This window comes from Oncorhynchus keta, chromosome 10 (assembly GCF_023373465.1).
Source record: "Oncorhynchus keta strain PuntledgeMale-10-30-2019 chromosome 10, Oket_V2, whole genome shotgun sequence".
NCBI lineage: Eukaryota > Metazoa > Chordata > Actinopteri > Salmoniformes > Salmonidae > Oncorhynchus > Oncorhynchus keta.
Window position 1 is genome coordinate 30,898,215 of NC_068430.1, and position 12,363 is coordinate 30,910,577.

A 12,363-nucleotide genomic window follows, 5' to 3' on the forward strand; every position below is an offset into this window, starting at 1 on the left:
CCCTCTCTCTCCCTGCTAATGAAAAAATACAGCTTAACAGTCTCCAGTCTCTTTCTATTTAAGGGTTGGTTGACAACGTCACAAATGATGTGCGCGCATCGATGGGACCGGAAGCCGTGTGTTGTATTGTTCTGAACAGTCTGTTAACTAGCAACAATGACAAGAAGCTACCATGTGGGGAATCGTAGGTTGCTCGTTTCAGCTAGTTTTATCTTGTTGTTGTTTTGAGGTGTTTTTACTGATTTAATTTCAATACTAATATGGTGAAAATTCGCTAGCTAGCTAATTGTAATGGGTGAGTACTGGCGGCAGGGAAGTCAGGTACAGGAGAGCAAAAACTGTGTTCCAACGGAGCAGTTTAATAATAAAAGCCACCGTAAAATAGAACAAATAAACAATGGGTAACAAAACCTGTCACACACCAGCATACGTGCACATGCACTTACAATAAACAATGGGTAACAAAACCTGTCACACACCAGCATACGTGCACAAACACTTACAATAAACAATGGTTAACAAAACCTGTCACACACCAGCATACGTGCACATGCACTTACAATAAACAATGGGTAACAAAACCTGTCACACACCAGCATACGTGCACATGCACTTACAATAAACAATGGGTAACAAAACCTGTCACACACCAGCATACGTGCACATGCACTTACAATAAACAATGGGTAACAAAACCTGTCACACACCAGCATACGTGCACATGCACTTACAATAAACAATGGGTAACAAAACCTGTCACACACCAGCATACGTGCACATGCACTTACAATAAACAATGGGTAACAAAACCTGTCACACACCAGCATACGTGCACATGCACTTACAATAAACAATGGGTAACAAAACCTGTCACACACCAGCATACGTGCACATGCACTTACAATAAACAATGGGTAACAAAACCTGTCACACACCAGCATACGTGCACATGCACTTACAATAAACAATGGGTAACAAAACCTGTCACACACCAGCATACGTGCACATGCACTTACAATAAACAATGGGTAACAAAACCTGTCACACACCAGCATACGTGCACATGCACTTACAATAAACAATGGGTAACAAAACCTGTCACACACCAGCATACGTGCACATGCACTTACAATAAACAATGGGCAACAAAACCTGTCACACACCAGCATACGTGCACATGCACTTACAATAAACAATGGATAACAAAACCTGTCACACACCAGCATACGTGCACATGCACTTACAATAAACAATGGGTAACAAAACCTGTCACACACCAGCATACGTGCACATGCACTTACAATAAACAATGGGTAACAAAACCTGTCACACACCAGCATACGTGCACATGCACTTACAATAAACAATGGGTAACAAAACCTGTCACACACCAGCATACGTGCACATGCACTTACAATAAACAATGGGTAACAAAACCTGTCACACACCAGCATACGTGCACATGCACTTACAATAAACAATGGGTAACGAAACCTGTCACACACCAGCATACGTGCACATGCACTTACAATAAACAATGGATAACAAAACCTGTCACACACCAGCATACGTGCACATGCACTTACAATAAACAATGGGTAACAAAACCTGTCACACACCAGCATACGTGCACATGCACTTACAATAAACAATGGGTAACAAAACCTGTCACACACCAGCATACGTGCACATGCACTTACAATAAACAATGGGTAACAAAACCTGTCACACACCAGCATACGTGCACATGCACTTACAATAAACAATGGGTAACAAAACCTGTCACACACCAGCATACGTGCACATGCACTTACAATAAACAATGGGTAACAAAACCTGTCACACACCAGCATACGTGCACATGCACTTACAATAAACAATGGGTAACAAATGGGTAACAAAACCTGTCACACACCAGCATACGTGCACATGCACTTACACTGAACAATGGGTAACAAAACCTGTCACACACCAGCATACGTGCACATGCACTTACAATAAACAATTCCGGACAAGGACTTGGGGGGGAACAGATGGTTAAATACACAACATGTAATGATGGAACTGAAACCAGGTGTGTGGGAAGACAAGACAAATGGAAAATGAAAAGTAAATCGATGATGGCTAGAAGCCCGGCGACGCCGACCGCCGAACGCCGCCCGAACAAGGAGAGGCATTGACTTCGGCCGAAGTCGTAACACTAATCAACAACTGTAACAATGTATTTGAGAGAGAACAAATGCTCATTGTGCATGTTTATTTATGGTTTCAATAAACATTTGGAGACAAAATATAGTTTACAGGGGGCCTCCTGAGTGGCGCAGCAGTCTAAGGTACTGCATCGCGGTGGGCCAGGCGCCTGTAAGCTGACTTCAGTCACTGTCTGGACAGTATTTCCTACGACACATTGGTGCGGCTGGCTTCCGGGTTAAGCGAGCAGTGTGTCAAGAAGCAGTGCGGCTTGACAGGGTTGTGTTTCGTAGGACACATGGCTGTCGACCTTTGCCTCTCCCGAGTCCATAGAGGAGTTGCAGTGATGGGACAAGACTGTAACTACCAATTAGATATCATCTTTTTTTTTTATATTTTTTTTTTTAAAGATGTATAGTTTACATGTTGTCAACACTCTCAGCCAATCTTATCGGCAGACTCAATAGCCTTGGTTTCTCAAATGACTGCCTCGCCTGGTTTACCAACTACTTCGCAGACAGAGTTCAGTGTGTCAAATCGGAGGGCCTGTTGTCCGGACCTCTGGCAGTCTCTATGGGGATCTCAGGGTTCAATTCTCGGGCCGACTCTTTTCTCTGTATATATCACTGATGTTGCTCCTGCTGCGGGTGATTCCCTGATCCACCTCTATGCAGACGACACCATTCTGTATACATCTGGTCCTTCTTTGCACACTGTGTTAACTAACCTCCAGATGAGCTTCAATGCTATACAACTCTCCTTCCGTGGCCTCCAACTGTTCTTAAACGCTAGTAAAACCAAATGCATGCTTTTCAACCATTCGCTGCCCACACCTGCCCGCCCAACTAGCATCAGTACTCTGGACGGATCTGACCTGGAATATGTGGACAACTATAAATACCTAGGTGTCTGGCTAGACTGTAAACTCTTCTTCCAGATTCATATTAAACATATCCAATCCAAAATCAAATCTAGAATCGGCTTTCTATTTCGCAACAAAGCCTCCTTCACTCACGCCGCCAAACCAACCCTAGTAAAACTGACTATCCTACCGATCCTCGATTTCGGCGACGCCATCTACAAAATAGCTCCAATACTCTACTCAGCAAATTGGATGTTGTCTATCACAATGCCATACGTTTTGTTACCAAAGCGCCTTATACCACCCACCACTGCGACCTGTATGCTCTAGTCGGCTGGCATCGCTACATATTCGTCGCCAGACCCACTGGCTCCAGATCATCTATAAGTCTATGATAAGTAAAGCTCAGCCTTATCTCAGCTCACTGGTCACGATAAAAACAGCCACCCATAGCACGCGCTCCAGCAAGGATATCTCACTGGTCATCCCCAAAGCCAACACCTACTTTGGCCACCTTTCCTTCCAGTTCTCTGCTGCCAGTGACTGGAACGAATTACATAAATCTCTGAAGCTGGAGACTTATATTCCCCTCAGTAACTTTAAACATCAGCTATCTGAGCAGCTAACCGATTGTTGCAGCTGTACATAGTCCATATGTAAATAGCCCACCCAATCTACCTACCTCATCCCCATATTGTTTTTATTTACTTTTCTGCTCTTTTGCACACCAGTATCTCTACTTGCACATCATCATCTGCTCATCTATCACTCCAGTGTTAATCTATCTGCTTAATTGTAATTACTTTGCTCCTATGATCTATTTATTGCCTTACCTCCTCATGCCATTTGCACACACTGTATATAGATGTTCTTTTTTTGTATTGTGTTATTGACTGTACACTTGTTTATTCCATGTGTAACTCTGTGTTCAAATAAAATAAAATAAAATGTATTTATATACCCCTTCGTACATCAGCTGATATCTCAAAGTGCTGTACAGAAACCCAGCCTAAAACCCCAAACAGCAAGCAATGCAGGTGTAGAAGCACAGTGGCTAGGAAAAACTCCCTAGAAAGGCCAAAACCCAGGAGAGGAACCAGGCTATGTGGGGTGGCCAGTCCTCTTCTAGCTGTGCCGGGTGGAGATTATAACAGAACCTGGCCAAGATGTTCAAATGTTCATAAATGACCAGCATGGTCCAATAATAATAAGGCAGAACAGTTGAAACTGGAGTAGCAGCACGGCCAGGTGGCCTGGGGACAGCAAGGAGTCATCATGTCAGGTAGTCCTGAGGCATGGTCCTAGGGCTCAGGTCCTCCGAGAGAGAGAAAGAAAGAGAGAATTAGAGAGAGCACACTTAAATTCACACAGGACACCGGATAGGACAGGAGAAGTACTCCAGATATAACAAACTGACCCTAGCCCCCCGACACAAACTATTGCAGCATAAATACTGGAGGTTGAGACAGGAGGGGTCAGGAGACACTGTGGCCCCATCTGAGGACAACCCCAGACAGGGCCAAACAGGAAGGATATAACCCCACCAACTTTGCCAAAGCACAGCCCCCGCACCACTAGAGGGATATCTTCAACTACCAACTTACCATCCTGAGACAAGGCTGTTGTTGTTTCTGTCGCACTGCTTTGCTTTATCTTGGCCAGGTCGCAGTTGTAAATGCGAACTTTTTCTCAACTAGCCTAACCGGTTAAATAAAGGTGAAATAAAAAAATAAATAAATAGACCCCTCATGGAGTCAGAGCAACAACCTACCCATTGATACATCAGTATAGACCCCTCATGGAGTCAGAGCAACAACCTACCCATTGATACATCAGGATAGACCCCTCATGGAGTCAGAGCAACAACCTACCCACTGATACATCAGTATAGACCCCTCATGGAGTCAGAGCAACAACCTACCCACTGATACATCAGGATAGACCCCTCATGGAGTCAGAGCAACAACCTACCCACTGATACATCAGGATAGACCCCTCATGGAGTCAGAGCAACAACCTACCCACTGATACATCAGGATAGACCCCTCATGGAGTCAGAGCAACAACCTACCCACTGATACATCAGGATAGACCCCTCATGGAGTCAGAGCAACAACCTACCCACTGATACATCAGGATAGACCCCTCATGGAGTCAGAGCAACAACCTACCCATTGATACATCAGGATAGACCCCTCATGGAGTCAGAGCAACAACCTACCCACTGATACATCAGTATAGACCCCTCATGGAGTCAGAGCAACAACCTACCCACTGATACATCAGTATAGACCCCTCATGGAGTCAGAGCAACAACCTACCCACTGATACATCAGGATAGACCCCTCATGGAGTCAGAGCAACAACCTACCCACTGATACATCAGGATAGACCCCTCATGGAGTCAGAGTAATAGAGTCTCTCTCTTCTTTGGCCAAATTTGACACGTTACAGAGTTTGCTAGCTCATGTTTATATCATCCACATGGTCCAGCTTTACTGTGATAGGGTGATATTCCTGTGTATTGCCGCTCTTGTGTGTAGTTTATAACACAGTTTTGGGGAGGGGAGCTTTAAGCTTCAGACGACACAGCAGGAACTTCTTTAAAAATGTTTTTTTATTTTTTTAAGGCTGATATTTTATGCCGTTATTCAATATCATTACATTTGAAAATGGTGATGACAAAATTTCCCAGAGACAATCTAACTACATAAGTTTCTAAGTGTATTCGCCACGTGCACAGGACACAACTGACACAAGTCAGTATTCGACATCCATCCATGTCTGAGGATGTCGGGAGATGACGTGGAAACTGGCCACTGGGCAACAGTGAGCGCTGTTACCTTCAAGTAGGTTTCAGTTTTGCTAGGGCATTGCGGACGATGATGGCAGATTGCAAGTTATTTTCGTTTGAAGCCTATCCCAATCCTTAACCCTTACCTTAACCATCCGGAGTGTATTCCTAACCTTAAGAATTTGGAGTTAATGCCTAAACTTAACTTTAAATACTTGTTTGGAACAACTTATAAAATGTGACTTTTGAGAAACATGGCTGGACGTCTCATTGTGACGTGAGGCTGTGAGAGCTGGGTGAAATCAAGATGCCATAGACCTACTCACAATACAGGTGAATGCATATTCAATAGGAGTGTGTGCATGCATTGAGTTATTGAGCTTGTCTTGGCTGATTTCAGTGGAATCTATGGTGCTACAGATGACAAACAATCACACAGTTTACCTTCATTTTGGGACTTATATTAGACTATTATATTTGCCTCAACAACATTTGCATAGAAGTAGCCTGATCTCTTTTTCATAAAGTGTGCTGTCTCTTTAAGACTGTCTCAGACCAGTCACTCTCAAGACACTCCTCCTCTCTTACATGCAACAATTTGTCAACTAAGAGAATACGAGTCATTTAACCCAGTGAACATTTTTGGAGACAATCGGCTTGCTATGTGTTGCTATGTGTTATAACAAATAAAGTAGTTGAGCTGACCTTAGCCTCAAATTTTCTAGCTAGCTGGCGGCCAGTATGTTGTTTTGTAATGTCCTGTAGCCTATATATGGACATCAGGGGTTGGAAGCAAAATCATTTTCAATAGTTTAGTTCTGAACAGAACCACAATCTTTTTTGTTTCGTTCCACTGTTCCGACCAGCAAAATAAAGTTCTGAACGGGTTTGAACCCCAAAAAAGTACAGCTTTATATTGTTATTTTCTATTTTTTAACCTATGAAGTCAACTATTTTGTAAAACATTTTTAGCTAATTGAATTACTTCACCAATCAGTGTGGATAGAGCAGGCAAGCTAGTTGTTTACATGTGTGATGGACAAACAAGTGTAGCCTATGGCGCAAGATGCAACTGAAATTGTACAAGTGTGGAGAGAGCGAGAGAGGGTTGAGGAGGCTTGAATCACTGGGCATCTAGTTATCACATGCATTATATTAATTAGTTACACAGAATTATACCTAGGAGGATTGGCCAATATGGACGAACTTTGAATGTCCTTTTGAGCAGCTAGCTAACCAGCTTGTGTGTGTGCAGAGTGGTAGCAAAATGTAAAATACATCTTACCTTTTTGTAGTTAATAAATCCTACGTGATAACTAGGCCTATAGTAGCCCTAACTAGCATTGAAAAGGTTCATCCATTCTTCTCTGTGCTTAAACACACACAGGTAAAGATTTCCAGCTTGCAGGCAGACACTGGAATAAGTTTCAGTGAGGGCTTTGCATAGGCGCTTTACTGCATTTTGTTGTGGGACTAGAAAAAAATGTCTGTTACATAAAGGAACATTACTAACCGGTTCCCATAAAAATAACGGTTCTTTTCCAGAACAGTATGGATCACTGGTCCTTTAAAAATATTCTACTTTTCGGTTCTGTTCCTCGAACCGTTCCTTGAACACTTTCAAAATGTATACATGCCGTGTGTCATCAATCAAGTGTCCTTAAGCTAAAATATATCCAGCATGAGTGGTTAGCTAACAAGATGCAGTCCAGCCAGATGTTCCTCACCAGTTTGCAACATTTTACACAAGGGGCTAGTGTGCTCATACTACGTAGGGGACATCGGCTGCATCGATAGTCAAGGAAAGGCTAATATCGGTAACAAATATTGGCCCAACCGATTATCGGTCATTCTCTAATTTGCTCACCTGCATCCAATCTTCATTAACCACAAATCCGCCTCACTCTTGATGAATCAACCACCCTCATAGTATTTAAACGGCATCCATCTTCACTCCTTTGTACATCTACATAACAAACAGTCCAAACTGGAAGTTTGTGCTGCTCCAATGACCCATCACCACCCCATCCTCCTCCCCATCGAGTCAAAAATAATATCCCGATATGTATCTGTGTTGAATTTTCCCACATTACTAATGCACGCACACGCGAACACACACACAAACACACACACGCACACACAGACACACACCAACATGTGTGTGTATACACAGCTAGCTCCAGCATTGCTTGATTACTTTGGTCTGATTTGAATTAGAGATTCATCATTCTCAGATCTCGGAAATCACTTCACGGTTTGGGGGTTTGGCATGAGTGCCAGCATAGAATTGGCTCTAGTCACATTTGATATTGGGTTCAGATTTGTTTTGGTCCAATGGTGGTGGCTTACTAAGGGCAGACAAGGGCTTGGAGGCACAACCCATTTGTTTTGGTGTTTAACCCTCATGTCTACGAGAAACCATAAGAACTGGTACAGGATAGATAAAAAGAACGATAGAATTATTGATAGAATGCTGATATACTGAACAAAAATATAAATGCAACAATTTCAATGATTTTACTGACTTACAGTTCATATAAGGAAATCAGTCAATTGGAATAGAATCATTAGGCCCTAATCTATGGATTTCACATGACTGGGCAGGGGTTTTTGAGAATGTAGTTTTTCCCCACAAAAGGGCTTTATTACAGACAGAAATACTCCTCAGTTTCATCAGCTGTCCGGGTGGCTGGTCTCAGACAGTCTCTCAGGTAAAGAAGCCGGATGTGGAGGTCCTGGGCTACCATGGTTACATGTGGTCTGTGGTTGTGATGCTGGTTGGGCATACTATCAAATTCTCTAAAATGACGTTGGTTACGGCTTATGGTAGAGACATTAGCATTCAATTATCTGGCAATAGCTCTGGTGGACATTCCTGCACTCAGCATGCCAATTGCACGCTCCCTCACAACTTGAGACATCTGTGGCATTGTGTTGTGACAAAACTGCATATTTTTATTGCCTCCAGGACAAGGTGCACCTGTGTAATGATCATGCTGTTTAATCAGCTTTTTGATATGCCACAATTGTCAGATTATCTTGGCAAAGGAGAAAGGCTCACTAACAGGGATATAAACAAATGTGTGCACAAAATTTTAGCAAAATAATATTCTTGTGCCTCCAGAAAATTTCTGGGATCTTTTATTACAGCTCTTGAACTATGGGACCAACACTTTACATGTTGTGTTCATATTTCTGTTCAGTATAGATAGAAATAATGATACAACAATAGAGTGAACAATAGATGCCACTGAATTTCAGACACACATACTTCAGAACCACACACACAGAGAACAGTCAGTGTATTGACGGCGGCTCCCCTGGCTAGTGCTTTAATATCTGGTTCAGGCTCTGATTGACTATAATGGAAGCAGCATGGGGGCCGCTGCCTTTGAAATGTCTTCCACATGCGGAGGAGGGACACAGGGAGTGTGTGTCTCTGTATATGGGGCAGTGTGTGAGCGGGGGAGAGACGGGGTGTAGAGGAAGCATTTCCCCTCTTCTATGATCCTGCTCACATCCAGGTCAACACTCGCAGTGAGAACACAAACACTTTTCCTATTTATCCTAGCATGTTGTTTTGCTGGCTTTGATATTAATAATAATGATGATGATTAGTTTCTCTGTGTAAACATGTTTACTTCTACCATGTTGTTTGAGATGTCTCAAAAGTCAAATATGGATTTTAGTTGAGAGTATTGGATTTTGCTCACTAAAATATAAAGGAAAGAGGAAATAACAGTGCAGGCATTCTCACCTTGAAAATGGCTGCTGTGTTGTAGTTCATGTGTACTGTTTGTAAGGACACTGTCAGATGTGTGCGTACTGGTAGCGAAGTCAGGTGCAGGAGAGCAGAGATTTGTGAACAGGCACACACTTTATTTAGGCAAAAGTGCAAAACAGTCACAAGAATTATGTTTAACAATAAACATCTTCGTGAAAAATAACACGGAAAAAACAAGCCGGTCTGGTCAACAATACACACATAACACAAACAATCTCACACAATGACATGATGGGGAACAGAGGAATAAATACATGTAGATTGATTGGGGAATGAAAACCAGGTGTGCAGGGAACAAGACAAAACAAATGGATACATGAAAAATGGAGCGGCGATGGCTAGAAAGCCGGTGACGCCGAACGCCGCCCGAACAAGGAGAGGAGCCGACTAAAAAACCGGTGACGCCTTCGGCGGAAGTAGTGACAGACACAGCTTCCCAGAAACCTTTTTTAGCAAAGTTAACACCCAACGAGAGTGTGGTAATACATTTGATTTTGCAACAACACAGTTAAAGAATATACTGCAAAATGTGGTTACGGACAACGGAACCAATCTTTTCCGTAAAAGCAGACGTTTACAGTAGTTTTAAAGATGGCTTTTAAAGTTCTCCCAACAGAGAGCTGTTAAAAAAGTAGAAAATATGAGCGAGTAAGGCACCTTGGGTTTTTATAAACCACAGAGAAACAACATGGCGTCTGTAGTAGAGACATAGCACCTGCGGTAGAGCGCGGCGCCTGGTGTAGAGACGCGGCGCCTGCGGTAGAGACTCGGCGCCTGCGGTAGAGCGCGGCGCCTGGTGTAGAGACGCGGCGCCTGCGGTAGAGACTCGGCGCCTGCGGTAGAGGCGCGGCGCCTGCGGTAGAGGCGCGGCGCCTGCGGTAGAGGCGCGGCGTCTGCTCAGAACTCTCTCCTGGACCTTCTGGCTCCTCTACAAACAAACACTCTGAAAAGCTGTTTGAACAGGATCTGTCTCACTCTATAATGTAGTCTAATGTGTTTCCCCTTCCCTGTGTGTTTCTGATGAGAGTAGGAGTCTTATGGTCCAGATGGGAGGAAGAGTAGCGAGAGAGAAAGAAAGAGAAGAGGGGGTCATGAAGTGTGTGGCTTGAAGTTGTGTATCTTATTTGAGAACTAAATGTATGGGGATGATAAATAGTGAGTAGAGGTGCAGTAGATCAGAACTGCTGCTGTGGTCACTGTTAGCAGGCAGCGGCTGACTGCTTAGGGGAGTCCATGTATACCTACTTCACCACGATGGGAGGGAGTGAGGGAAGGATGATGAAAGATAGGGGAAAGAGTGGTAAAATCGAGGGGAAGGAGTTGAGGACAGAAGAGTGAGAGACTGAAAAGCAGGAGGGAGGAAGAGACAGGATAGAGAAGAGAAGAGAGAGTAGAGTAAATAAACGGGGCTGGGGTGGTTGAGGCCTTCCGCAGGAGATTGTGTGTGTGTGTGTGTGTGTGTGTGTGTGTGTGTGTGTGTGGGATGGCAGATCAAACCCAGCTGGCTCCCATTTGCCCAGGAATGAGTCTGCACCTCTCAGAGGCCCACAACCTGTGTGTGTTGCCCTGCATAATTACAGCTTCATTATGGACCGCCTGGCTCCAGCAGGCGCATATAAAACATGTATACTCACATACATTTAATGCACTATATACATATGTACTCACTTACATTTAATGCACTATATACATATGTCCTCACATACATTTAATGCACTATATACATATGTCCTCACATACATTTAATGCACTATATACATATGTACTCACAGACATTTAATGCACTATATACATATGTACTCACATACATTTAATGCACTATATACATATGTCCTCACATACATTTAATGCACTATATACATATGTCCTCACATACATTTAATGCACTATATACATATGTACTCACATACATTTAATGCACTATATACATATGTCCTCACATACATTTAATGCACTATATACATATGTCCTCACATACATTTAATGCACTATATACATATGTACTCACATACATTTAATGCACTATATACATATGTCCTCACATACATTTAATGCACTATATACATATGTACTCACATACATTTAACATTTAATGCATACATTTAATATATACATATGTCCTCACATACATTTAATGCACTATATACATATGTCCTCACATACATTTAATGCATATTATATGCACATAAATTTAATGCACTATATATGTCCTCACATACATTTAATGCACTATATACATATGTACTCACATAAATTTAATGCACTATATACATATGTCCTCACATACATTTAATGCACTATATACATATGTCCTCACATACATTTAATGCACGATATACATATGTCCTCACTTACATTTAATGCACTATATACATATGTCCTCACATACATTTAATGCACTATATACATATGTCCTCACATACATTTAATGCACTATATACATATGTACTCACAGACATTTAATGTTACTTACCCTACATTATTCATCTCATATGCATACGTATATACTGTACTCTATATCATCGACTGCATCCTTATGTAATACATGTATCACTAGCCACTTTAACTATGCCACTTTGTTTACTTTGTCTACATACTCATCTCATATGTATATACTGTACTCGATACCATCTACTGTATGCTGCTCTGTACCATCAATCATTCATATATACTTATGTACATATTCTTTATCCCCTTACACTGTGTATAAGACAGTAGTTTTGGAATTGTTAG

The 12,363-nt window shown here is 42.3% G+C and overlaps 1 protein-coding gene and 1 long non-coding RNA gene across 4 annotated transcripts in view; one reads left to right on the forward strand and one right to left on the reverse strand.

Moving 5' to 3' along the window:
* Nucleotides 1–12,363, forward strand: part of LOC118373814 (myoD family inhibitor-like) — a 53,540-nt gene that overhangs the window by 9,857 nt on the left and 31,320 nt on the right. The gene's annotated exons all lie outside the window — the stretch shown is intronic.
* LOC127932190 (uncharacterized) lies at nt 377–11,390 on the reverse strand. Its single transcript, XR_008144481.1, has 3 exons — nt 1,552–11,390; nt 1,210–1,437; nt 377–468 (listed from the first exon to the last, which is right to left on the reverse strand). It is a non-coding gene; the product is annotated as an uncharacterized LOC127932190 (long non-coding RNA).